Below are 25,776 nucleotides of genomic sequence, written 5' to 3'. Positions count from 1 at the left end.
TACTGATGGGCTAATGTGAGGTCTGGGGGTACTGATGGGCTAATGTGAGGTCTGGGGGTACTGATGGGCTAATCTGTGGTCAGATTGGGGGTACTGATGGGCTAATCTGGGGTCTGATGGGCTAATCTGAGGTCTGGGGGAACTGATGGGCTAATCTGAGGTCTGGGGGTACTAATGGGCTAATCTGAGGTCTGGGGGTACTGATGGGCTAATCTGAGGTCTGGGGGTACTGATGGGCTAATCTGAGGTCTGGGGGTACTGATGGGCTAATCTGAGGTCTGGGGGTACTGATGGGCTAATCTGAGGTCTGGGGATACTGATGGGCTAATCTGAGGTCTGGGGGTACTGATGGGCTAATCTGAGGTCTGGGGGTACTGATGGGCTAATGTGAGGTCTGGGAGTACTGATGGGCTAATGTGAGGTCGGATTGGGTGTACTGATGAGCTAATCTGGCGTCTGAATCTGAGGTCTGAATCTGAGGTCTGATGGGCTACTCTGGGGTCTGATAGGCTAATCTGAGGTCTGATGGGCTAATCTGAGGCCTGATGGGCTAATATGAGGCCTGATGGGCTAATCTGAGGCCTGATGGGGGTCTGATGGGCTACTCTGGGATCTGATAAGGGTCTGAGTGGGCTGATACGAGGTCTGATGGTGGTCTGAGTGGGCTGATACGAGGTCTGATGGGGGTCTGAGTGGGCTGATACGAGGTCTGATGGGGGTCTGAGTGGGCTGATATGAGGTCTGATGGGGGTCTGAGTGGGCTGATACGAGGTCTGATGGGGGTCTGAGTGGGCTGATATGAGGTCTGATGGGGGTCTGAGTGGGCTGATATGAGGTCTGATGGGGGTCTGATTGGGCTGATATGAGGTCTGATGGGGGTCTGAGTGGGCTGATATGAGCTCTGATGGGGGTCTGAGTGCATCTTATAAAGCAAAAAATATGATAAATCAGCAAAGCATCTTCTAAGCTGACACTGAACCATTAGGGAATGCTGTGAGATTTCAGCTCTAGGGCTGAAGACTTCTTTATGCTGATTATGGAGTAGCATTACTTGGGGGCTGAATTTCAATATTCTGTGGGCTTTTTCAGGCACTATATGTGGGTTCTGCACATTTTGTATATGGCAGTATTAACGTTGCGCTGTATAGCAGTAATAAGTGAGCAGAAATGGCAGCACTGTTTGTCCACATATACTGCCACGTCCCATCCATCACATCAGAGAAATCAGGCTGGAAGTGAGGCTACAGTCTGCAGTTACAGTCATGTGAAAAAATTAGGACACCCTTTGAAAGCATGTGGTTTTTTGTAACATTTTTAATAAATGGTTATTTCATCTCCGTTTCAACAATACAGAGAGATTAAAGTAATCCAACTAAACAAAGAAAACTGAAGAAAAGTCTTTTCAAGATCTTCTGTAAATGTCATTCTACAAAAATGCCTATTCTAACTGAGGAAAAAGATAGGACACCCTCACATGTATTCCCTCTTAAATTGGCTCAGATCTCACACAGGTATATCACACCAGGTGCACATAATTAGTAGATCGTTACTCTGCATGTTGAATGAGGCTTGCCCTATTTAAACCTCAGACATTTAGTTTGGTGTGCTCCTGACTGTTGAAGTGAGAGTGAGCACCATGGTGAGAGCAAAAGAGCTGTCAGAGGACTTCAGAAAAAAGATTGTAGCAGCCTATGAGTCTGGGAAGGGATTTAAAAAGATCTCAAAAGATTTTGAAATCAGCCATTCCACTGTCCGGAAGATAGTCTACAAGTGGAGGGCTTTCAAAACAACTGCCAACATGCCCAGGACTGGTCGCCCCAGCAAGTTCACCCCAAGAGCAGACCGCAAGATGCTAAAAGAGGTATCCAAAAACCCTAAAGTGTCATCTCGAGAACTACAGCAGGCTCTGGCTACTGTTGATGTAGAAGTACATGCCTCTACAATCAGAAAGAGACTGTACAAGTTTAACTTGCATGGGAGGTGTGCAAGGAGGAAACCTTTGCTTTCCAAGAGAAACATCGAGGCCAGACTGACATTTGCCAGCGATAAAGTTGACAAAGACCAGGACTTCTGGAATAATGTTCTTTGGACAGATGAGTCCAAAATTGAATTATTTGGACACAACAGCAGAGGACATGTTTGGCGTAAACCAAACACAGCATTCCAAGAAAAGAACCTCATACCAACTGTGAAGCATGGAGGTGGAAGTGTCATGGTTTGGGGCTGCTTTGCTGCAGCAGGACCTGGTCAGCTCACCATCATAGAATCCACGATGAATTCTACTGTGTATCAGAAGGTGCTTGAAGAACATGTGAGACCATCAGTTAGAAAATTAAAGCTGAAGCGGAACTGGACCATGCAACATGACAATGACCCAAAACATACTAGTAAATCAACCAAAGATTGGCTGAAAAAGAAGAAATGGAGAGTCCTGGAATGGCCAAGTCAAAGTCCAGATTTGAATCCCATTGAGATGCTGTGGGGTGACTTGAAAAGGGCTGTACGTGCAAGAAACCCCTCAAACATCTCACAGCTGAAAAAGTTCTGCATTGAGGAGTGGGGTAAAATTTCCTCAGACCGATGTCGAAGACTGGTAGATGGCTACAAGAACCGTCTCACTGCAGTTATTTCAGCCAAAGGAGGTAACACTCGCTATTAGGGGCAAGGGTGTCCTATCTTTTTCCTCAGTTAGAATAGGCATTTTTGTAGAATGACATTTACAGAAGATCTTGAAAAGACTTTTCTTCACTTTTCTTTGTTTAGTTGGATTACTTTAATCTCTCTGTATTGTTGAAACGGAGATGAAATAACCATTTATTAAAAATGTTACAAAAAACCACATGCTTTCAAAGGGTGTCCTAATTTTTTCACATGACTGTATATGTTATCGCCCACACACTGATATATCAGCCAATGGATACAGGATCAAGTACCGACCATACCGCACCTCACCCAGCTTTCCTACATACAGTTAAAACTTAGAAATAGCCAAGCAACAGTAACGAAACCAAAATGCTGAGGCTGCGAAAATCACACTCAAAAGTGGCGACAACTGAGGCCTCTGGTGCCACCTACCTCCTGTGAGGCGCTGATCCTATAGGAACTTCAGTCCTGCAGATGCACAGAGCAATTGAAGCTGGACAGACCGCACTTCCTGAAAATCTCCATATTCCCAATGATGGTGAAGTGCAAAGACGACGAGGCCGGGGGCACAATCATGCTGACTGTCTCCACCTCACCGCAACCTTCGCTGCCCTCCAGCAAGTCAAGAACATTGCAGATCAAGTTCCAGGAGAATCCACATCCCAACTGCAGCGAGGACAGATACCTGATTATGTACCGCCAAACAGTGCTGTATGCAGGCCTTGTATCCCCACAGACAGGATGGAGCAGCGCCAAGACACAATAAAAACAAAAAGGTCTCACTATCACACGGACTGTAAGCTCCGAGGACGAGAAATCACCAACCTGAGGAGGAAGGAAAACTACATAAATTACAATCACATAATAAATACAGGAGGAGGCGGTATAATAGCAGCATAGCAGGAGCACTATTATAGTATTTATATTCTTGTACATAGGAGGCAGTATTATAGTAGTTATATTCTTGTACATAGGAGCAGTATTATAGTAGTTATACTCTTGTACATAGGAGCAGTATTATAGTAGTTATATTCTTGTACATAGGAGCAGTATTATAGTAGTTATATTCCTGTACATAGGAGGCAGTATTATAGTAGTTATATTCTTGTACATAGGAGCAGTATTATAGTAGTTATATTCTTGTACATAGGAGCAGTATTATAGTAGTTATATTCTTGTACATAGGGAGAAGTATTATAGTAGTTATATTCTTGTACATAGGAGGTAGTATTATAGTAGTTATATTCTTGTACATAGGAGGCAGTATTATAGTAGTTATATTCTTGTACATAGGAGCAGTATTATAGTAGCTATATTCTTGTAGATAGTAGGCAGTATAATAGTAGTTATATTCTTGTACATAGGAGCAGTATTATAGTAGTTATATTCTTATACATAGGAGCAGTATTATAGTAGTTATATTCTTGTACATAGGAGGCAGTATTATAGTAGTTATATCCTTGTACATAGGAGCAGTATTATAGTAGTTATATTCTTGTACATATGAGCAGTATTATAGTAGTTATATTCTTGTACATAGGAGGCAGTATTATAGTAGTTATATTCTTGTACATAGGAGCAGTATTATAGTAGTTTAATTCTTATACATAGGAGCAGTATTATAGTAGTTATATTCTTGTACATAGGAGGCAGTATTATAGTAGTTATATCCTTGTACATAGGAGCAGTATTATAGTAGTTATATTCTTGTACATAGGAGCAGTATTATAGTAGTTATATTCTTGTACATAGGAGCAGTATTATAGTAGTTATATTCTTGTACACAGGAGCAGTATTATAGTAGTTATATTCTTGTACATAGGAGGCAGTATTATAGTAGTTATATTCTTGTACATAGGAGCAGTATTATAGCAGTTATATTCTTGTACATAGGAGGCAGTATTATAGTAGTTATATTCTTGTACATAGGAGCAGTATTATAGTAGTTACATTCTTGTACATAGGAGGCAGTATTATAGTAGTTATATTCTTGTGCATAGGAGCAGTATTATAGTAGTTATATTCTTGTACATAGGAGGCAGTATTATAGTAGTTATATTCTTGTGCATAGGAGCAGTATTATAGTAGTTATATTATTGTACATAGGAGCAGTATTATAGTAGTTATATTCTTGTACATAGGAGGCAGTATTATAGGTTTGGACACACCTTCTCACTCAAAGAGTTTTCTTTATTTTCATGACTATGAAGGCATCAAAACTATGAATTAACACATGTGGAATTATATACATAACAAACAAGTGTGAAACAACTGAAAATATGCCATATTCTAGGTTCTTCAAAGTAGCCACCTTTTGCTTTGATTACTGCTTTGCACACTCTTGGCATTCTCTTGATGAGCTTCAAGAGGTAGTCCCCTGAAGTGGCCTTCTAACAGTCTTGAAGGAGTTCCCAGAGATGCTTAGCACTTATTGGCCCTTTTGCCTTCACTCTGCGGTCCAGCTCACCCCAAACCATCTCGATTGGGTTCAGGTCCGGTGACTGTGGAGGCCTGGTCATCTGGCGCAGCACCCCATCACTCTCCTTCATGGTCAAATAGCCCTTACTTTCAAAGTTTTGCAGTGTATCCACCTGACTTCTCCTCAACGCAACTGATGGTCCCAACCCCATTTATAAAGCAAGAAATCCCACTTATTAAACCTGACAGGACACACCTGTGAAGTGAAGACCATTTCAGGGGACTACCTCTTGAAGCTCATCAAGAGAATGCCAAGAGTGTGCAAAGCAGTAATCAAAGCAAAAGGTGGCTACTTTGAAGAACCTAGAATATGACATATTTTCAGTTGTTTCACACTTGTTTGTTATGTATATAATTCCACATGTGTTAATTCATAGTGTAACGGGGTTCCGAAGGTGCACTCGGTCCCCCATTGCCCGCAGAACTGTTGATTAGCTTTGGGAATGAGGATCTGTGTTTGACCTCATTCCCAGGGTGGCTTTACTAGCTGGGTGGCTCCCGGCTCCTAGTCTGCCTTGAGCGCCGAGCTGATCACTCGGTGCTCGACTGGTTGGTCTGTCGGTCATGTGACGCTGGCCACGTCACATGACCCTCACTCCCCACTATAAATACAGGCAGCCTGCTGGCCACAGGTTGCCTGTTAATTTAGGTTCCACCTGTGATTTGGTCTTTCCTGGCGTACTTACCTCCTGCTGAATTCCTGACCATCCTCTGCCTGCTCCTTGTGTACTTTGCTGCTCTCCTGGTATTCTGACCCAGGCCTCCTCCTGACGATCCTCTGCTGACTCCTTTGGTACTTCACGTCTCTCCTGGTATTTATGACCCCGGCTTCTCCTGACAATTCTCTGCTTGCTCCATTTGTACTTTGCAGCTTTCCTGGTATTGACTCGGTCCGTTCACGTATTTGTCTGTCTGTCATCCCTGCACTTATTCCAAGTTAGGGATTGCCGTCCAGTTGTCCCCTGTCATTAGGACTCGCGAGGCAAGTAGGCAGGGCCAGGGGTAAGGGTGGAGCGCAGTGGTCACTTCCCTCCCCCGTGTGTGTGTGTACGCGACCGTTACAGATTAACAGGCCCAATAACCACTGTATTATGAATCCTCTGGTGACCCTTACTGACCATGTCTCTAATCTGACGCAGATGGTGCAGGAGTTAGGGGAAAAACTCAGTTCATTTGAGTTAGGGCAAGGTTCTTCCACTCCTCAGGCCTCCAGTCCGCATTTTGAGCCCCAGATTAAGCTCCCAGAACCCTTTTCTGGAGACCGGAAGAAGTTTCTCTCTTTGAAGGAGAGTTGTAAACTTTACTTCCGTTTGCGCCCTGTGTCCTCTGGCCCCGAGAGTCAACGCGTGGGCATTATAATTTCCCGATTACAGGGTGATCCCCAGGACTGGGCGTTCTCTTTACCTGCTGGCGCCAGTTGTTTATATTCTGTGGAGGGGTTCTTTCAGGCCCTGGGTACCCTCTATGATGAACCAGACAGGGCTCTAGTAGCCGAGACGGCTCTAAAGGCACTGGTTCAGGGCAATTTACCAGCGGAGGATTATTGCACCCAATTCAGAAGGTGGTGTCCCCCCTCAGGATGGAACGAACCAGCCCTGAAGAGTCAGTTCAGGTCAGGTCTGTCTGATAAATTAAAGGATCTTCTGGTCAGTTATCAACTTCCAGAGACCTTAGAGGAGATGATGACCCTTGTTGTCCGACTTGACCGACGGGTTAGAGAGAGACGACAGGAACAACAGTTCTCTTCCCAGATGGTGGTCCAGCCAGAGGCCTATCCCAGAGACAATGCTGAGGTCTCCACCGAGGAACCCATGCAGGTTGGCATGACCCGAGGGAATCTTCGCCGCAGACGTGGAGAATGCTTTTACTGTGGAGAGCCTGACCATTGGATCAACCAGTGTCCTAAGAAGGTCCTCTCTGTCAAGTCTCCTAAGGCAAGGCAACCTAAAGACCAGGTACACCCTGAATTTTCTAAATGTAAGCTTTCGGTACCCATTACGATTTCTCTGGGAATAGATAAATGGCCGGGTAAGGTCTTTATTGATTCTGGCTCAGCGGCTAGCTTTATTGACTCTGTGTATGCTGTAAGATTGGGTATTCCTATGTTTTCCTTACCAACTCCTATCCATGTCATGGCTATTGATGCTACTCCTCTTATTGGTGGTACGGTGAGCTTATGTACCTCGGAGATTTCTCTAACCGTGGGTGTGTGCCACTCAGAGAGATGTTCGCTTCTAGTCCTGGAGAACCTACCTGCTGAGGTGGTACTAGGGTTGCCTTGGCTCCGACTACATAACCCCACTATAGATTGGTCCAATGGGGAGTTGGTGAGATGGGGGCCTAAGTGTGACTCGTGCTTGTCCGTGGTACAGGCTGGGGTCTCAGTAAAGTCTGATACTTTACCCTCTGTTGTTAGAGAATATTCTGATGTATTCTCATCACCAACCCCGGAGGTTCTACCCCCCCCCCCCATAGACCTTATGATTGTACCATAGAGCTAGTAGAGGAGGCCAAGTTTCCTAAAGGACGAATTTATAATCTTTCTATGCCCGAACGCAAGGCCATGGAAGATTATATTAAGGAGAGCCTTGGTAAAGGGCATATTAGACCTTCTGTCTCTCCTATGGGGGTGGGGTTTTTCTTCGTTAAGAAAAAAGATGGTGGTCTTAGGCCATGTATCGATTACCGGAGATTAAATAAAATCACTGTCCAGAATAGATACTCCCTCCCATTGATTCCGGATTTATTTAACCAGGTTCTGGGGGCAACCTGGTTTTCCAAAATTGACCTGAAAGGGGCATACAATCTAATCCGAATCAAGGAGGGAGACGAATGGAAGACGGCGTTCAATACTCCGGTAGGACACTTTGAATATCAGGTGATGCCTTTTGGACTCAGCAATGCCCCAGCTGTGTTCCAAAACTTCATGAATGACATTCTTAGGGAGTTCTTAGGTAAATTTGGTATTGTCTATCTTGACAACATTTTGATATTCTCTCCTGACTTCGAATCCCATGTGTCTCATGTTAAACGAGTATTAGAGGTGTTGAGGGAGAATCAGCTATCCGCTAAACAAGAGAAATATGTCTTTGGTGTACAGGAGATTCTGTTTCTAGGGCATGTTCTGACTCCTCACGCCTTCAAGATGGATCCTGGTAAGGTACTAGCAATTAAGGAATGGGTAAGACCTTCATCCTTAAAGGCCTTACAGCGGTTCTTAGGTTTCCCCAATTACTATTGTAAATTTATTATGAATTTTTCCGTAATTGCTAAACCGTTGACCGACCTTACTAAGAAAGGGGCGGATTTGGAGAATTGGTCTACTGAGGCCATTTCTTCATTTGAAAAATTAAAAAAGGCATTCAGTAGCGCTCCCATTCTGATCCAGTCTGATCAGGAGAAACCTTTTATTGTGGAGGTTGATGCGTCCGAGGACAGCGCAGGAGCAGTCCTTTCACAAGGTCCTGCTAGCCTCACTAATCTGAGACCATGTGCCTTCTTCTCCAGGAAATTCTCTCCCACGGAGAGAAACTACGACATAGGGAATAGGGAGCTGCTGGCCATTAAATGGGCATTTGAGGAGTGGAGGCATTTTCTGGAGGGGGCAAGGCATTGTGTAACTGTTGTCACTGACCATAAAGACCTTATGTTTCTCGAGTCTGCTAAGAGGTTGAATCCCGGTCAAGCCAGATGGGCTCTGTTTTTTACTCATTTTGATTTTTCCATCACGTTCAGGCCGGGAAGTAAAAATGTGAAGGCGGACGCATTATCTCAGAGCTTCCAGGCTTTTCAACCTACTGAGGTACCACTTGAATCCATCCTCCCAGCAAAAATCTTCTTAGCAGCTCTTACCCAGGATATCTCGGCTCGCATTAGGTCTGAACAACATCTGGCACCGGTATCCACCCCAACAGATAAGTTGTTTGTTCCCGTACAATTTTGTCTCCAGCTGTTGGGTGAGTGTCACGATTCTGCCTTTTGTGGACATCTGGGTGTTAAGGGCACTAAGGATCTGGTTTCTAGAGCTTATTGGTGGCCCACTCTAACTAGGGATGTCAAGTCCTACGTGTCAGCCTGTGAGGTTTGTGCCAGGTCCAAGACACCTAGGACTCGCTGTGGTGGTAACCTACGACCCCTACCCATTCCCAGTAGACCCTGGTCCCATATCTCGATGGACTTTATAACTGACCTACCGCCGGCGGAGCGTAAGACTGTAGTTTGGGTAGTGGTCGATAGGTTTAGCAAGATGGTCCATTTCATTCCCCTGTCTAAACTCCCGAATGCCAAAACCCTGGCGTCTATTTTTGTGAAAGAAATTGTTCGATTGCATGGTATCCCGGAAAATATTGTTTCTGACAGGGGTGTGCAGTTTGGGTCCAAATTCTGGAGGGCCTTCTGTCAAAAATGTAAAATTTCATTGTCTTTTTCCTCTGCCTACCACCCTTAGAGTAATGGGCAGACTGAACGCCTTAATCAGTCTGTCGAACAATTCTTGAGGTCGTATGTTGCTGATGACCAGCAATTATGGGTGAAATTTCTTCCATTGGCTGAATTTGCTTTGAATAACCGTGTCAATTCTTCTGCTGGGGTTTCACCTTTCTTTTGTAACCATGCTTTCCATCCCCGTTTTCATTCTGGGTCATCCGTCTCCTCCTCTAACCCTGAGGCGGATAGGCTCTCCTCTTAACTGTGCACAGTTTGGGCCCGGGTTCAATCGAACTTAAAAAAGGCTCAAAGTTCTCAGAAACTCAAGGCCGATAGGAGACGTTCAAGGGGGGTGAATTTTCAGGTTGGGGATAAGGTATGGTTGTCCTCCAATAATCTCTCTCTTAAGGTAGATTCTAAAAAGTTTGCTCCTCGTTTTATTGGACCATATAAGATCACGGAAGTGATTAACCCGGTATCTTTTAGGTTGGAGCTGCCCGAGTCATTCCACATTCATAATGTGTTCCATAAGTCTCTACTTAAAAAATATTTTGAACCGGTAGTACTATCAAAAGCCTCGCCTCCGCCGGTTCTTGTTAATGATGCTGTCGAGTATGTGGTGTCTAAAATAGTGGATGTCAGGAAGGTGCGTAATTCCTTGCAGTATCTGATTCACTGGAAGGGGTATGGACCTGAAGAGAGATCTTGGGTACCTGCCAGGGAGGTTCATGCTCCTAGACTTGTTCGAAAGTTTCATTTAGAACACCCTGAAAAGCCATCGCCTGAAGTCTTGGGTCCGGTGGCCCCTCGTAAAAGGGGAGGTACTGTAACGGGGTTCCGAAGGTGCACTCGGTCCCCCATTGCCCGCAGAAGTGTTGCTTAGCTTTGGGAATGAGGATCTGTGTTTGACCTCATTCCCAGGGTGGCTTTACTAGCTGGGTGGCTCCCGGCTCCTAGTCTGCCTTGAGCGCCGAGCTGATCACTCGGTGCTCGACTGGTTGTTCTGTCGGTCATGTGACGCTGGCCACATCACATGACCCTCACTCCCCACTATAAATACAGGCAGCCTGCTGGCTACAGGTTGCGTGTTAATTTAGGTTGCACCTGTGATTTGGTCTTTCCTGGCGTACTTACCTCCTGCTGAATTCCTGACTATCCTCTGCCTGCTCCTTTGGTACTTCACGTCTCTCCTGGTATTTATGACCCCGGCTTCTCCTGACAACTCTCTGCTTGCTCCATTTGTACTTTGTAGCTTTCCTGGTATTGACTCGGTCCATTCACGTTCTGTTGTTTGTCTGTCTGTCATCCCTGCACTTAATCCAAGTTAGGGATTGCCGTCCAGTTGTCCCCTGTCATTAGGACTCGCGAGGCAAGTAGGCAGGGCCAGGGGTAAGGGTGGAGCGCAGTGGTCACTTCCCTCCCCCCTGTGTGTGTGTGTACGCGACCGTTACACATAGTTTTGATGCCTTCAGTGTAAATCTACAATTTTCATAGTCATGAAAATAAAGAAAACTCTTTGAATGAGAAGGTGTGTCCAAACTTTTGGTCTGTACTGTACATAGGAGGCAGTATTATAGTAGTTATATTCTTGTACATAGGAGGCAGTATTATAGTAGTTATATTCTTGTACATAGGAGGCAGTATTATAGTAGTTATATTCTTGTACATAGGAGCAGTATTATAGTAGTTATATTCTTGTACATAGGAGCAGTATTATAGTAGTTATATTCTTGTACATAGGAGCAGTATTATAGTAGTTATATTCTTGTACATAGGAGCAGTATTATAGTAGTTATATTCTTGTACATAGGAGCAGTATTATAGTAGTTATATTCTTGTACATAGGAGGCAGTATTATAGTAGTTATATTCTTGTACATAGGAGCAGTATTATAGTAGTTATATTCTTGTACATAGGAGCAGTATTATAGTAGTTATATTCTTGTACATAGGAGGCAGTATTATAGTAGTTATATTCTTGTACATAGGAGCAGTATTATAGTAGTTATATTCTTGTACATAGGAGCAGTATTATAGTAGTTATATTCTTGTACATAGGAGCAGTATTATAGTAGTTATATTCTTGTACATAGGAGCAGTATTATAGTAGTTATATTCTTGTACATAGGAGCAGTATTATAGTAGTTATATTCTTGTACATAAGAGGCAGTATTATAGTAGTTATATTCTTATATATAGGAGCAGTATTATAGTAGTTATATTCTTGTACATAGGAGCAGTATTATAGTAGTTATATTCTTGTACATAGGAGGCAGTATTATAGTAGAAATATTCTTGTACATAGGAGCAGTATTATAGTAGTTTTATTCTTGTACATAGGAGCAGTATTATAGTAGTTATATTCCTGTACATAGGAGGCAGTATTATAGTAGTTATATTCTTGTACATATGAGCAGTATTATAGTAGTTATATTCTTGTACATAGAAGCAGTATTATAGTAGTTATAGTCTTGTACATAGGAGCAGTATTATAGTAGTTATATTCTTGTACATAGGAGCAGTATTATAGTAGTTATATTCTTGTACATAGGAGCAGTATTATAGTAGTTATATTCTTGTACATAGGAGGCAGTATTATAGTAGTTATAGTCTTGTACATAGGAGCAGTATTATAGTAGTTATATTCTTGTACATAGGAGCAGTATTATAGCAGTTATATTCTTGTACATAGGAGGCAGTATTATAGTAGTTATATTCTTGTACATAGGAGCAGTATTATAGTAGTTATATTCTTGTACATAGGAGCAGTATTATAGTAGTTATATTCTTGTACATAGGGGTCAGTATTATAGTAGTTATATTCTTGTACATAGGAGGCAGTATTATAGTAGTTATATTCTTGTACATAGGAGCAGTATTATAGTAGTTATATTCTTGTACATAGGAGCAGTATTATAGTAGTTATATTCTTATACATAGGAGCAGTATTATAGTAGTTATATTCTTGTACATAGGAGCAGTATTATAGTAGTTATATTCTTGTACATAGGAGCAGTATTATAGTAGTTATATTCTTGTACATAGGAGCAGTATTATAGTAGTTATATTCTTGTACATAAGAGGCAGTATTATAGTAGTTATATTCTTATATATAGGAGCAGTATTATAGTAGTTATATTCGTGTACATAGTGGACAGTATTGTAATAGTGTTTGGTCAGTTTCCTTTCCCGTATTTTCCATTTGCCTCATAAGTAAATGTATTTTTTAGGTGACAATAAGAACAGGAGAGTTAGAAAACCCCATGTGATAAACCCTCTTCATTGTGATTAAGACACAGTCTGGCGGTATTCCAGTTTCTACATGTAGTAAATGGTGTTGCCCTTTAAGAACACTCTGGGTTACACAATTGTTGCCCGTCTGTAATTAGCAGAGAAACTGACGATTGATGGTGTTCTCACTTTTTTTGTCATTACATAAAGCAGGAGCAGAGAACTTGTGACCGCCTGTCCGATTTCTGCAGAATAATGACACCGGTAATATATTAGTGATGGTCACAGGTCACACTCACATTGTTCTGAAAATCCCAGCCACAAGAAAATTTCAAATATTCATATTGTAGAATTCCCGACCCTCACTGCAGCTCCAAATCACCACTGACCACCAGCAGGTGGCAGTAATGCCACAACCACTACTGCCACCTAGTGGTCAAAATAGCCAGAAAACAGTGTTATCTGAGCTGGAGACGACATCCACTAGAAAAGTCTCTGCTCTCCATGTCATTACCAAGTCTGACATACAAGTCCACTGAGAGGAAACAATCTGTTAGGCCTCTTTCACACTACCGTTTATTTTTTCCGTTTTGCGGTCCGTTTTTTGCGTTCCGTATACGGTCCGTATACGGAACCATTCATTTCAATGGTTCCGCAAAAAAAAACGGAATGTGTTCCGTATGCATTCCGTTTCCGTATTTCCGTTTTTTCCGTTCCGTTGAAAGATAGAACATGTCCTATATTTGGCCGCAAATCACGTTCCGTGGCTCCATTAAAGTCTATGGGTCCGCAAAAAAACGGAACGCATACGGAAATGCATCCGTATGTCTTCCGTATCCGTTCCGTTTTTTGCGGAACCATCTATTGAAAATGTTATGCCCAGCCCAATTTTTTCTATGAAATTACTGTATATGCCATACAGAAAAACGGAACGGAAACGGAAACACATGGAAACAAAAAACGGATCCGTTTAAAACGGACCGCAAAACACTGAAAAAGCCATACTGTCGTGTGAAAGAGGCCTTAAAGGAAGGGTGAGCTGGAATACCACTGAATGCTCAGGAGCTGCCTACATTTGTGGCTGATATCGAGTTTCGCCTTGGGCGAGCCCAGTCAGACGTCAGGATATGATCTCTATCGGTTGTGTCACCATAACGTGTACGTTCACAGCAGTCACATTCAGGTTCTTCTGTGGGACTGTGACCATGTCCAGGTGACAGAGCGAGGCTCATATAGATGGACGCCTGGATCACATCTCTCCTCCGGCACCTTAAGGGTTAATACAATAGCTATGGCCGGATACAGACAGCCACAACAGCATTAATGGAGTATGATGAATGACCACATTACTGAGGAGAAAAGCCGAGCGTTAACACCTCAGGTACAACTGCTGCCATGTGTGCTGCTTATGTGCAGAGCTTCTGAGAGGTCCCAAACATGTCCCACCCGGGAAACAATGGAGAGGACAAAGCCGGCAAAGAGAGCAGGGGCCGGAGGAAATATACACACCCCATATACAAAGAGCGCAAGCAAAACCGGAAAGATCCACAACATGGCAGGTGTGTATACTTTTACAAGAAAGAGGGGGACAGGTGTGTGTACATCTACCAGAGAGAGGAGGGGGACAGGTGTGTGTACATCTACGGGGGGGGGGGGGGGGGACAGGTGTGTGTACATCTACCAGAGAGAGGGGGACAGGTGTGTGTACATCTACGGGGGGGGGGGGGGGACAGGTGTGTGTACATCTACGGGGGGGGGGGGGGACAGGTGTGTGTACATCTACGGGGGGGGGGGGGACAGGTGTGTGTACATCTACGGGGGGGGGGGGGACAGGTGTGTGTACATCTACCAGAGAGAGGAGGGGGACAGGTGTGTGTACATCTACCAGAGAGAGGGGGACAGGTGTGTGTACATCTACGGGGGGGGGGGGGGGGACAGGTGTGTGTACATCTACCAGAGAGAGGAGGGGGACAGGTGTGTGTACATCTACCAGAGAGAGGGGGACAGGTGTGTGTACATCTACGGGGGGGGGGGGGGGACAGGTGTGTGTACATCTACCAGAGAGAGGGGGACAGGTGTGTGTATATCTACCAGAGAGGGGGACAGGTGTGTGTACATCTACCAGAGAGAGGAGGGGGACAGGTGTGTGTACATCTACCAGAGAGAGGGGGACAGGTGTGTGTACATCTACGGGGGGGGGGGGGACAGGTGTGTGTACATCTACCAGAGAGGGGGGGACAGGTGTGTGTACATCTACGGGGGGGGGGGGGGACAGGTGTGTGTACATCTACCAGAGAGAGGGGGACAGGTGTGTGTACATCTACCAGAGAGGGGGGACAGGTGTGTGTACATCTACCAGAGAGCGGAGGGGGACAGGTGTGTGTACATCTACGGGGGGGGGACAGGTGTGTGTACATCTACCGGAGAGAGGAGGGGGACAGGTGTGTGTACATCTACCGGAGAGAGGAGGGGGACAGGTGTGTGTACATCTACGGGGGGGGGGGGACAGGTGTGTGTACATCTACCAGAGAGGGGGGGACAGGTGTGTGTACATCTACCGGAGAGGGGGACAGGTGTGTGTACATCTACCAGAGAGGGGGGGACAGGTGTGTGTACATCTACCAGAGAGGGGGGACAGGTGTGTGTACATCTACCAGAGAGGGGGGACAGGTGTGTGTACATCTACCAGAGAGGGGGGACAGGTGTGTGTACATCTACCAGAGAGGGGGGACAGGTGTGTGTACATCTACCAGAGAGGGGGGACAGGTGTGTGTACATCTACCAGAGAGGGGGGACAGGTGTGTGTACATCTACCAGAGAGGGGGGACAGGTGTGTGTACATCTACCAGAGAGGGGGGACAGGTGTGTGTACATCTACCAGAGAGGGGGGGACAGGTGTGTGTACATCTACCAGAGAGGGGGGACAGGTGTGTGTACATCTACCAGAGAGGGGGGACAGGTGTGTGTACATCTACGGGGGGGGGCGCCGCTGTGTGTGTAGGGAGCAGACAAGGTGCAGCAGGACGGCTCAGTGCAGGGTGTCGGGTGTACGGACAGGTCTTTAGGACCCCCTGGCCTGGGCTCTCGGGGTCCCCGCTCGGTGCTCACCTTCTGCCCGTGTCTCCCTCGTCCATGCCCGGAGCAGCTCTGACAGCTCAGCCGCAGCCGCCTCCTCCGACTGGAGACAGCGCCGGTGACATCACAGATCCCGGCCAACCGGAGCCGCCGCGTCACCGCCCCCCCCCCCCCCCCCCCCCCCCCCCCCCCCCCCCAATCCGGGGACCGGCCGCACTCAGCCCTGAGCCCCCGGATACTCATCCTCTCAGCACCCAGTAACTACCACCCCCATAGTGATCACTCTGATAACTGCAACCCTTACCCCACTACAATCAACTCAATAGCTACCACCCCAGTAACTACCACCCCCATCATGATCACCCCCATAACTACCACCCCCATAACTACCACCCCCATCATGATCACCCCAGTAACCCCCACTCCAATCAACTCAATAACTACCACCCCCATGGTGATCACCCTCACTGCTACCACCCCCATAGTGATCACAACAATAACTACTACCCTCACAGTGATCACCCCAATAACTACCACCCACATGGTAATCACCCGAATAACTGCAACCCCACTCCAACCACCCCAATAACTACTACCCCCATAGTGATCAGCCCCTATAACTCCCAGCCATCAGGTACCCAGGACCATGGTTTGTTCTTGCCCTTTAATTGTTGATACATTTGATGTTCTGTCAGCACTAGGCCCCGCCCCCTGCGAGGGATAAACAAGGAGCAGCAGATTCTCCAGGAGCTCCCAGGTTCTAGAGACCTGCAGGTGACAGGCAGCGAGAGGGGGAGAGACAGGCAGCGAGAGGGGGAGAGACAGACAGCGAGAGGGGGAGACAGGCAGCGAGAGGGGGAGACAGGCAGCGAGAGGGGGAGACAGGCAGCGAGAGGGGGAGAGACAGACAGCGAGAGGGGGAGACAGGCAGCGAGAGAGGGGGAGACAGATAGAGAGAGGGGGAGACAGGCAGCGAGAGAGGGGGAGACAGACAGAGAGAGGGGGAGAGACAGACAGTGAGAGGGGGAGAGACAGACAGCGAGAGGGGGAGAGACAGACAGTGAGAGGGGGAGACAGGCAGCGAGAGAGGGGGAGACAGACAGCGAGAGGGGGAGAGACAGACAGTGAGAGGGGGAGAGACAGACAGCGAGAGGGGGAGAGACAGACAGCGAGAGGGGGAGACAGGCAGCGAGAGAGGGGGAGACAGACAGAGAGAGGGGGAGAGACAGATAGTGAGAGGGGGAGACAGACAGCGAGAGGGGGAGAGACAGGCAGCGAGAGGGGGAGACAGGCAGAGAGAGGGGGAGAGACAGGCAGCGAGAGGGGGAGACAGGCAGCGAGAGAGGGGGAGACAGACAGAGAGAGGGGGAGAGACAGGCAGCGAGAGGGGGAGACAGGCAGTGAGAGGGGGAGACAGACAGCGAGAGGGGGAGAGACAGATAGTGAGAGGGGGAGAGACAGACAGCGAGAGGGGAAGAGACAGGCAGCGAGAGGGGGAGACAGACAGAGAGAGAGAGGGTGACAGGCAGCGAGAGGGGGAGAGACAGGCAGCGAGAGGGGGAGAGACAGACAGTGAGAGGGGGAGAGACATACAGCGAGAGGGGGAGAGACATACAGCGAGAGGTGGAGAGACAGATAGTGAGAGGGGGAGAGACAGACAGCGAGAGGTGGAGAGACAGATAGTGAGAGGGGGAGAGACAGACAGCGAGAGGGTGACAGGCAGCGAGAGGGGGAGAGACAGATAGTGAGAGGGGGAGAGACAGACAGTGAGAGGGGGAGACAGGCAGCGAGAGAGGGGGAGACAGACAGGGAGAGGGGGAGAGACAGGCAGCGAGAGGGGGAGACAGGCAGTGAGAGGGGGAGACAGACAGCGAGAGGAGGAGAGACAGATAGTGAGAGGGGGAGAGACAGACAGCGAGAGGGGAAGAGACAGGCAGCGAGAGGGGGAGACAGACAGAGAGAGAGAGGGTGACAGGCAGCGAGAGGGGGAGAGACAGGCAGCGAGAGGGGGAGAGACAGACAGTGAGAGGGGGAGAGACATACAGCGAGAGGGGGAGAGACATACAGCGAGAGGTGGAGAGACAGATAGTGAGAGGGGGAGAGACAGACAGCGAGAGGGTGACAGGCAGCGAGAGGGGGAGAGACAGATCGTGAGAGGGGGAGAGACAGATAGTGAGAGGGGGAGAGACAGACAGCGAGAGGGTGACAGGCAGCGAGAGGGGGAGAGACAGATAGTGAGAGGGGGAGAGACAGAGAGCGAGAGGGGGAGAGACAGACAGAGAGAGGGGGAGAGACAGACAGTGAGAGGGTGACAGGCAGCGAGAGGGGGAGAGACAGATAGTGAGAGGGGGAGAGACAGGCAGCGAGAGGGGGAGAGACAGACAGTGAGAGGGGGAGAGACAGACAGCGAGAGGGGGAGAGACAGACAGAGAGAGGGGGAGAGACAGACAGCGAGAGGGGGAGACAGACAGTGAGAGGGTGACAGGCAGCGAGAGGGGGAGAGACAGGCAGCGAGAGGGGAAGAGACAGGCAGCGAGAGGGGGAGACAGACAGAGAGAGAGAGGGTGACAGGCAGCGAGAGGGGGAGACAGACAGTGAGAGGGGGAGAGACAGACAGCGAGAGGGGGAGACAGACAGTGAGAGGGTGACAGGCAGCGAGAGGGGGAGAGACAGGCAGCGAGAGGGGAAGAGACAGGCAGCGAGAGGGGGAGAGACAGGCAGCGAGAGGGGGAGAGACAGACAGTGAGAGGGGGAGAGACAGATAGTGAGAGGGGGAGAGACAGATAGTGAGAGGGTGACAGGCAGCGAGAGGGGGAGAGACAGATAGTGAGAGGGGGAGAGACAGACAGTGAGAGGGGGAGAGACAGACAGTGAGAGGGGGAGAGACAGACAGAGAGAGGGGGAGAGACAGACAGTGAGAGGGTGACAGGCAGCGAGAGGGGGAGAGACAGACAGAGAGAGGGGGAGAGACAGACAGTGAGAGGGTGACAGGCAGCGAGAGAGGGGGAGACAGACAGAGAGAGGGGGAGAGACAGACAGAGAGAGGGGGAGAGACAGACAGTGAGAGGGTGACAGGCAGCGAGAGGGGGAGACAGGCAGAGAGAGGGGGAGAGACAGACAGTGAGAGGGTGACAGGCAGCGAGAGGGGGAGAGACAGACAGAGAGAGGGGGAGAGACAGACAGTGAGAGGGTGACAGGCAGCGAGAGAGGGGGAGACAGACAGAGAGAGGGGGAGAGACAGACAGAGAGAGGGGGAGAGACAGACAGTGAGAGGGTGACAGGCAGCGAGAGGGGGAGAGACAGACAGTGAGAGGGGGAGAGACAGATAGTGAGAGGGGGAGAGACAGGCAGCGAGAGGGGGAGAGACAGACAGTGAGAGGGGGAGAGACAGACAGAGAGAGGGGGAGAGACAGACAGTGAGAGGGTGACAGGCAGCGAGAGGGGGAGAGACAGACAGTGAGAGGGGGAGAGACTGATAGTGAGAGGGGGAGAGACAGGCAGCGAGAGGGGGAGAGACAGACAGTGAGAGGGGGAGAGACAGATAGTGAGAGGGGGAGAGACAGGCAGCGAGAGGGGGAGAGACAGACAGTGAGAGGGGGAGAGACAGACAGAGAGAGGGGGAGAGACAGACAGTGAGAGGGGGAGAGACAGACAGAGAGAGGGGGAGAGACAGACAGTGAGAGGGGGAGAGACAGAGAGAGAGAGGGTGACAGGTAGCGAGAGGGGGAGACAGACAGTGAGAGGGGGAGACAGACAGTGAGAGGGTGACAGGCAGCGAGAGGGGGAGAGACAGACAGTGAGAGAGGAGAGACAGATAGTGAGAGGGGGAGAGACAGACAGCGAGAGGGGGAGAGACAGATAGTGAGAGGGGGAGAGACAGATAGTGAGAGGGGGAGAGACAGACAGCGAGAGGGTGACAGGCAGCGAGAGGGGGAGAGACAGATAGTGAAAGGGGGAGAGACAGACAGAGAGAGGGGGAGAGACAGACAGCGAGAGGGTGACAGGCAGCGAGAGGGGGAGAGACAGACAGTGAGAGGGGGAGAGACAGACAGCGAGAGGGGGAGAGACAGACAGAGAGAGAGAGGGTGACAGGCAGCGAGAGGGGGAGACAGGCAGCGAGAGGGGGAGAGACAGACAGCGAGAGGGTGACAAGCAGCGAGAGGGGGAGAGACAGACAGAGAGAGAGAGGGTGACAGGCAGCGAGACGGGGAGACAGACAGTGAGAGGGGGAGAGACAGACAGCGAGAGGGGGAGAGACAGACAGCGAGAGGGGGAGAGACAGACAGCGAGAGGGGGAGAGACAGACAGTGAGAGGGGGAGAGACAGACAGCGAGAGGGGGAGAGACAGACAGAGAGAGAGAGGGTGACAGGCAGCGAGAGGGGGAGAGACAGACAGTGAGAGGGGGAGAGACAGACAGAGAGAGAGAGGGTGACAGGCAGCGAGACGGGGAGACAGACAGCGAGAGGGGGAGAGACAGACAGTGAGAGGGGGAGAGACAGACAGAGAGAGAGAGGGTGACAGGCAGCGAGACGGGGAGACAGGCAGCGAGAGAGGGGGAGACAGACAGAGAGAGGGTGACAGGCAGCGAGAGAGGGGGAGACAGACAGAGAGAGGGGGAGACAGACAGTGAGAGGGTGACAGGCAGCGAGAGAGGGGAGACAGGCAGCGAGAGGGGGAGAGACAGATAGTGAGAGGGGGAGACAGACAGTGAGATGGTGACAGGCAGCTAGAGGGGAAGAGACAGGCAGAGAGAGGGAGAGACAGATACTGAGACGAGGAGACATAGTGAGAGGATGAGACAGACAGTGAGAGGGGGAGACAGGCAGAAAGAAGGGGAGAGACAGTGAGAGGGGTGACAGGAGGTAAAAGGGGGAGAGACAGGCAGTGAGAGGGAAAGACAGGCAGTGAGAGGGGGGGAGACAGACAGAGAGAGGGTGACAGGCAGTGAGAGGGAGAGACAGGCAGTGAGACAGTGACAGGCAGCGAGACAGTGACAGGCAGTGAGAGGGAGAGACAGGCAGTGAGACAGTGACAGGCAGCGAGACAGTGACAGGCAGTGAGAGGGAGTGACAGGCAGTGAGACAGTGACAGGCAGTGAGAGGGGGAGAGGCAGTGAAGGGGTTACAAGCAGAATAGAAATCTGACATTAACAGGAATCGGTCTGTTCCTTGGGTGGGATCCAGAGAATGGCTTTTCCTGTGACACCCATCATCCCCTCCATCCTGGAGCACATGATAGGGGTTATAATGAGGTATACATGACAACCTGCCAAGTGATGAGACTGGCATCACCCGGTCTAGTACCAGGGTCAGAGTGGTGCGGCGCCCATAGATGACCTGAGCTCATTACATGTTGTTTCTATAGGGTCACGGCTAGAACCCTGGGAACAGCAGCGCCCCCCGCAGGAATGCACTGAGCCTCAGGATGTGCGCAGCTCAATGTGACCATGATGCTGGCTCTCGGCCAAACCAAAATTGGCACCAAAGTACAGAAATGATTTGCCCTTCACTTCTGCCGGAGAACGACTAAGAGGGAAGTAAGTTGTGCTGAACTCACTAGAAAGTCTAGGAGTCCGACATCACTGGAAATAGATGTCCGAAGCCGCCTGAAATTCCTTGAAATTCCCAGTCAGTGGAATAAGGCGACATTCCTTAAAGTTCACCTGTTCTTATAAATACCTTGTAGAAATCAGTAATACAGTAAAGTGAAGACAGGGAGGAGGGGGATGAAGCTGCAGAAAGAAGGCTCATATTGTGAGAGAGGAGGAGGGGGATGAAGCTGCGGAAGGAAGGTAATATTGTGAGAGGGGAGGAGGAGGATGAAGCTGCAGAAAGAAGGTAATATTGTGAGAGGGGAGGAGGAGGCGAAATCTGTAGAATGGGGATTTATATTGTGAGATGGGAGCAGGGAGATGAAGCTGCAGAAAGGAGTCTCACATTGTGAGAGAGGAAGAGGGGGAGGAAGCTGCAAAAGGATGCTTCTTATGTTGTGAGAGGGGAGGATGCTGCTCATTAGAGGGGGAGTAAGCTACAGAAGGAAGCTCATATTGTGAATAGGGAGGAGGGGGAGACAGTTGCAGAAAGGAGGCTCATATTGTGAGAGAGGAGGGGGATGAAGCTGCAGAAAGGAGGCTCATATTGTGAGAGGGGAGGAGGGGGATGAAGCTGCAGAAAGGAGGCTCATATTGTGAGAGAGGAGGGGGGATGAAGCTGCAGAAAGGAGGCTCATATTGTGAGAGGAGGGGGATGAAGCTGCAGAAAGGAGGCTCGTGTTGTGAGAGAGGAGAGGGGGGTGAAGCTGCAGAAAGGAGGCTCATATTGTGAGAGGAGAGGAGGGGGATGAAGCTGCAGAAAGGAGGCTCATATTGTGAGAGAGGAGGGGGGGATGAAGCTGCAGAAAGGAGGCTCATATTGCGAGAGTAAAGGAGGGGGATCATGCTACATCCCCGGCCTGTGTGTGACACTGCATGCTGTAAGAGGGAGGAAGAGGAAAATGCTACAGTCTCTGTGTTTCCTTCTGTGGGGGTCGCTGCATGGGGTCCTGTAGACTGGAGTCTTAGGAGTAACCTGACAGTAGAACATATAAACTTTCACTGACCTGAACTACCAGAGACTTCACTTTTTACCTCTTCTCTATATGGCAGTATTATATAGGTAAAAAGAGAATGCAATTACAGTACGAAAAAGCATCCTAAAAATTGTGAATGAGGGGAGAGATATCACTTATTGCCAAGAACCATGTTCTACAAAATCTGCATCATATGCATCTACACCGGAGCAGTACTAATGTATCAAGTAATGTATGATAGGATACAGTGTGTATGTGTATCCATGTAGTAAGTGTGTGCTGGTATATGGTGTATGTGTATCCATGTAGTAAGTGTGTGCTGGTATATGGTGTGTATGCATGTAGTAAGTGTGTGCTGGTATATAGTGTATGTGTATGCATGTAGTAAGTGTGTGCTGGTATATAGTGTATGTGTATGCATGTAGTAAGTGTGTGCTGGTATATAGTGTGTCTGCATGTAGTAAGTGTGTGCTGGTATATGGTGTATGTGTATGCATGTAGTAAGTGTGTGCTGGTATATAGTGTGTCTGCATGTAGTAAGTGTGTGCTGGTATATGGTGTATGTGTATCCATGTAGTAAGTGTGTGCTGGTATATGGTGTGTCTGCATGTAGTAAGTGTGTGCTGGTATATAGTGTATGTGTATGCATGTAGTAAGTGTGTGCTGGTATATAGTGTATGTGTATGCATGTAGTAAGTGTGTGCTGGTATATAGTGTGTCTGCATGTAGTAAGTGTGTGCTGGTATATGGTGTATGTGTATCCATGTAGTAAGTGTGTGCTGGTATATGGTGTGTCTGCATGTAGTAAGTGTGTGCTGGTATATAGTGTATGTGTATCCATGTAGTAAGTGTGTGCTGGTATATGGTGTGTATGCATGTAGTAAGTGTGTGCTGGTATATGGTGTGTATGTGTATTCATGTAGTAAGTGTGTGCTGGTATATGGTGTGTATGTGTATGCATGTAGTAAGTGTGTGCTGGTATATGGTGTATGTGTATCCATGTAGTAAGTGTGTGCTGGTATATAGTGTATGTGTATCCATGTAGTAAGTGTGTGCTGGTATATGGTGTATGTGTATCCATGTAGTAAGTGTGTGCTGGTATATAGTGTGTCTGCATGTAGTAAGTGTGTGCTGGTATATGGTGTATGTGTATCCATGTAGTAAGTGTGTGCTGGTATATGGTGTGTCTGCATGTAGTAAGTGTGTGCTGGTATATAGTGTATGTGTATGCATGTAGTAAGTGTGTGCTGGTATATAGTGTATGTGTATGCATGTAGTAAGTGTGTGCTGGTATATAGTGTATGTGTATCCATGTAGTAAGTGTGTGCTGGTATATAGTGTATGTGTATCCATGTAGTAAGTGTGTGCTAGTATATGGTGTGTATGTGTATCCATGTAGTAAGTGTGTGCTGGTATATGTCTGCATGTAGTAAGTGTGTGCTGGTATATAGTGTATGTGTATTCATGTAGTAAGTGTGTGCTGGTATATGGTGTATGTGTATCCATGTAGTAAGTGTGTGCTGGTATATGTCTGCATGTAGTAAGTGTATGCTGGTATATGTCTGCATGTAGTAAGTGTGTGCTGGTATATGGTGTGTATGTGTATCCATGTAGTAAGTGTGTGCTGGTATATGTCTGCATGTAGTAAGTGTGTGCTGGTATATAGTGTATGTGTATTCATGTAGTAAGTGTGTGCTGGTATATGGTGTATGTGTATCCATGTAGTAAGTGTGTGCTGGTATATGTCTGCATGTAGTAAGTGTGTGCTGGTATATGGTGTGTCTGCATGTAGTAAGTGTATGCTGGTATATGGTGTGTATGTGTCTGCATGTAGTAAGTGTGTGCTGGTATATGGTGTGTATGTGTATGCATGTAGTAAGTGTGTGCTGGTATATGGTGTGTATGTGTATGCATGTAGTAAGTGTGTGCTGGTATATGGTGTGTATGCGTATGCATGTAGTAAGTGTGTGCTGGTATATAGTGTATGCGTATGCATGTAGTAAGTGTGTGCTGGTATATGGTGTGTATGTGTATCCATGTAGTAAGTGTGTGCTGGTATATGGTGTGTATGTGTATGCATGTAGTAAGTGTGTGCTGGTATATGGTGTGTATGCGTATGCATGTAGTAAGTGTGTGCTGGTATATAGTGTATGCGTATGCATGTAGTAAGTGTGTGCTGGTATATAGTGTATGTGTATGCATGTAGTAAGTGTGTGCTGGTATATGGTGTATGTGTATCCATGTAGTAAGTGTGTGCTGGTATATGGTGTGTCTGCATGTAGTAAGTGTGTGCTGGTATATAGTGTATGTCTATGCATGTAGTAAGTGTGTGCTGGTATATAGTGTATGTGTCTGCATGTAGTAAGTGTGTGCTGGTATATAGTGTATGTGTATGCATGTAGTAAGTGTGTGCTGGTATATGGTGTATGTGTATCCATGTAGTAAGTGTGTGCTGGTATATAGTGTATGTGTATCCATGTAGTAAGTGTGTGCTGGTATATAGTGTATGTGTATTCATGTAGTAAGTGTGTGCTGGTATATAGTGTATGTGTCTGCATGTAGTAAGTGTGTGCTGGTATATAGTGTATGTGTATGCATGTAGTAAGTGTGTGCTGGTATATGGTGTATGTGTATCCATGTAGTAAGTGTGTGCTGGTATATAGTGTATGCGTATGCATGTAGTAAGTGTGTGCTGGTATATAGTGTATGTGTATTCATGTAGTAAGTGTGTGCTGGTATATAGTGTATGTGTATCCATGTAGTAAGTGTGTGCTGGTATATAGTGTATGTGTATCCATGTAGTAAGGCCTCATGCACACGGACAGGTTTTTTTTGCGGTCCGCAAAACGGATTTCCATTGTTACGTGATCCGTGACCGCTTTTTCGTCCGTGGGTCTTCCTTGATTTTTGGAGGATCCAAAATAGTCATTTTGGTGTCCGCCTGGCCGTGCGGAGCCAAACGGATCCGTCCTGAATTACAATGCAAGTCAAAGGGGACGGATCCGTTTGACGTTGACACAATATGGTGCAATTGCAAACGGATCCGTCCCCCATTGACTTTCAATGTAAAGTCAGGAGTCCCTATTATGCCATCGGATCGGAGTTTTCTCCAATCCGATGGTATATTTTAACTTGAAGTGTCCCCATCACCATGGGAACGACTCTATGTTAGAATAAACCATCGGATTTGAATTAGATCGTGAAACTCATATCCGACAGTATATTCTAACACAGAGGCGTTCCCATAGTGATGGGGACGCTTCAGGTTAGAATATACTATGAACTGTGTACATGACTGCCCCCTGCTGCCTGGCAGCACCCGATCTCTTACAGGGGGCTGTGATCCGCACAATTAAC

At 47.7% G+C, this 25,776-nt stretch overlaps 1 protein-coding gene across 1 annotated transcript in view; it reads right to left on the bottom strand.

The window, feature by feature from the left end:
- The window catches only part of LRRC24 (leucine rich repeat containing 24), a 119,061-nt gene extending 103,101 nt beyond the window's left edge, over positions 1 to 15,960 (bottom strand). Inside the window, exons 1-2 of the mRNA XM_040433322.1 lie at positions 15,885 to 15,960; positions 3,076 to 3,468 (exon numbers count right to left, since the gene is read on the bottom strand). The gene's annotated coding sequence lies outside the window, so the exon portion shown is untranslated. The remainder of the gene's footprint in view (positions 1 to 3,075; positions 3,469 to 15,884) is intronic.
- Positions 15,961 to 25,776: the final 9,816 nt, after the last annotated feature.

Source organism: Bufo bufo, chromosome 5, assembly GCF_905171765.1.
Source record: "Bufo bufo chromosome 5, aBufBuf1.1, whole genome shotgun sequence".
NCBI lineage: Eukaryota > Metazoa > Chordata > Amphibia > Anura > Bufonidae > Bufo > Bufo bufo.
The sequence above is the reverse complement of the archived record's forward strand: the minus strand, read 5'-3'. Positions and strand labels throughout refer to the sequence as shown.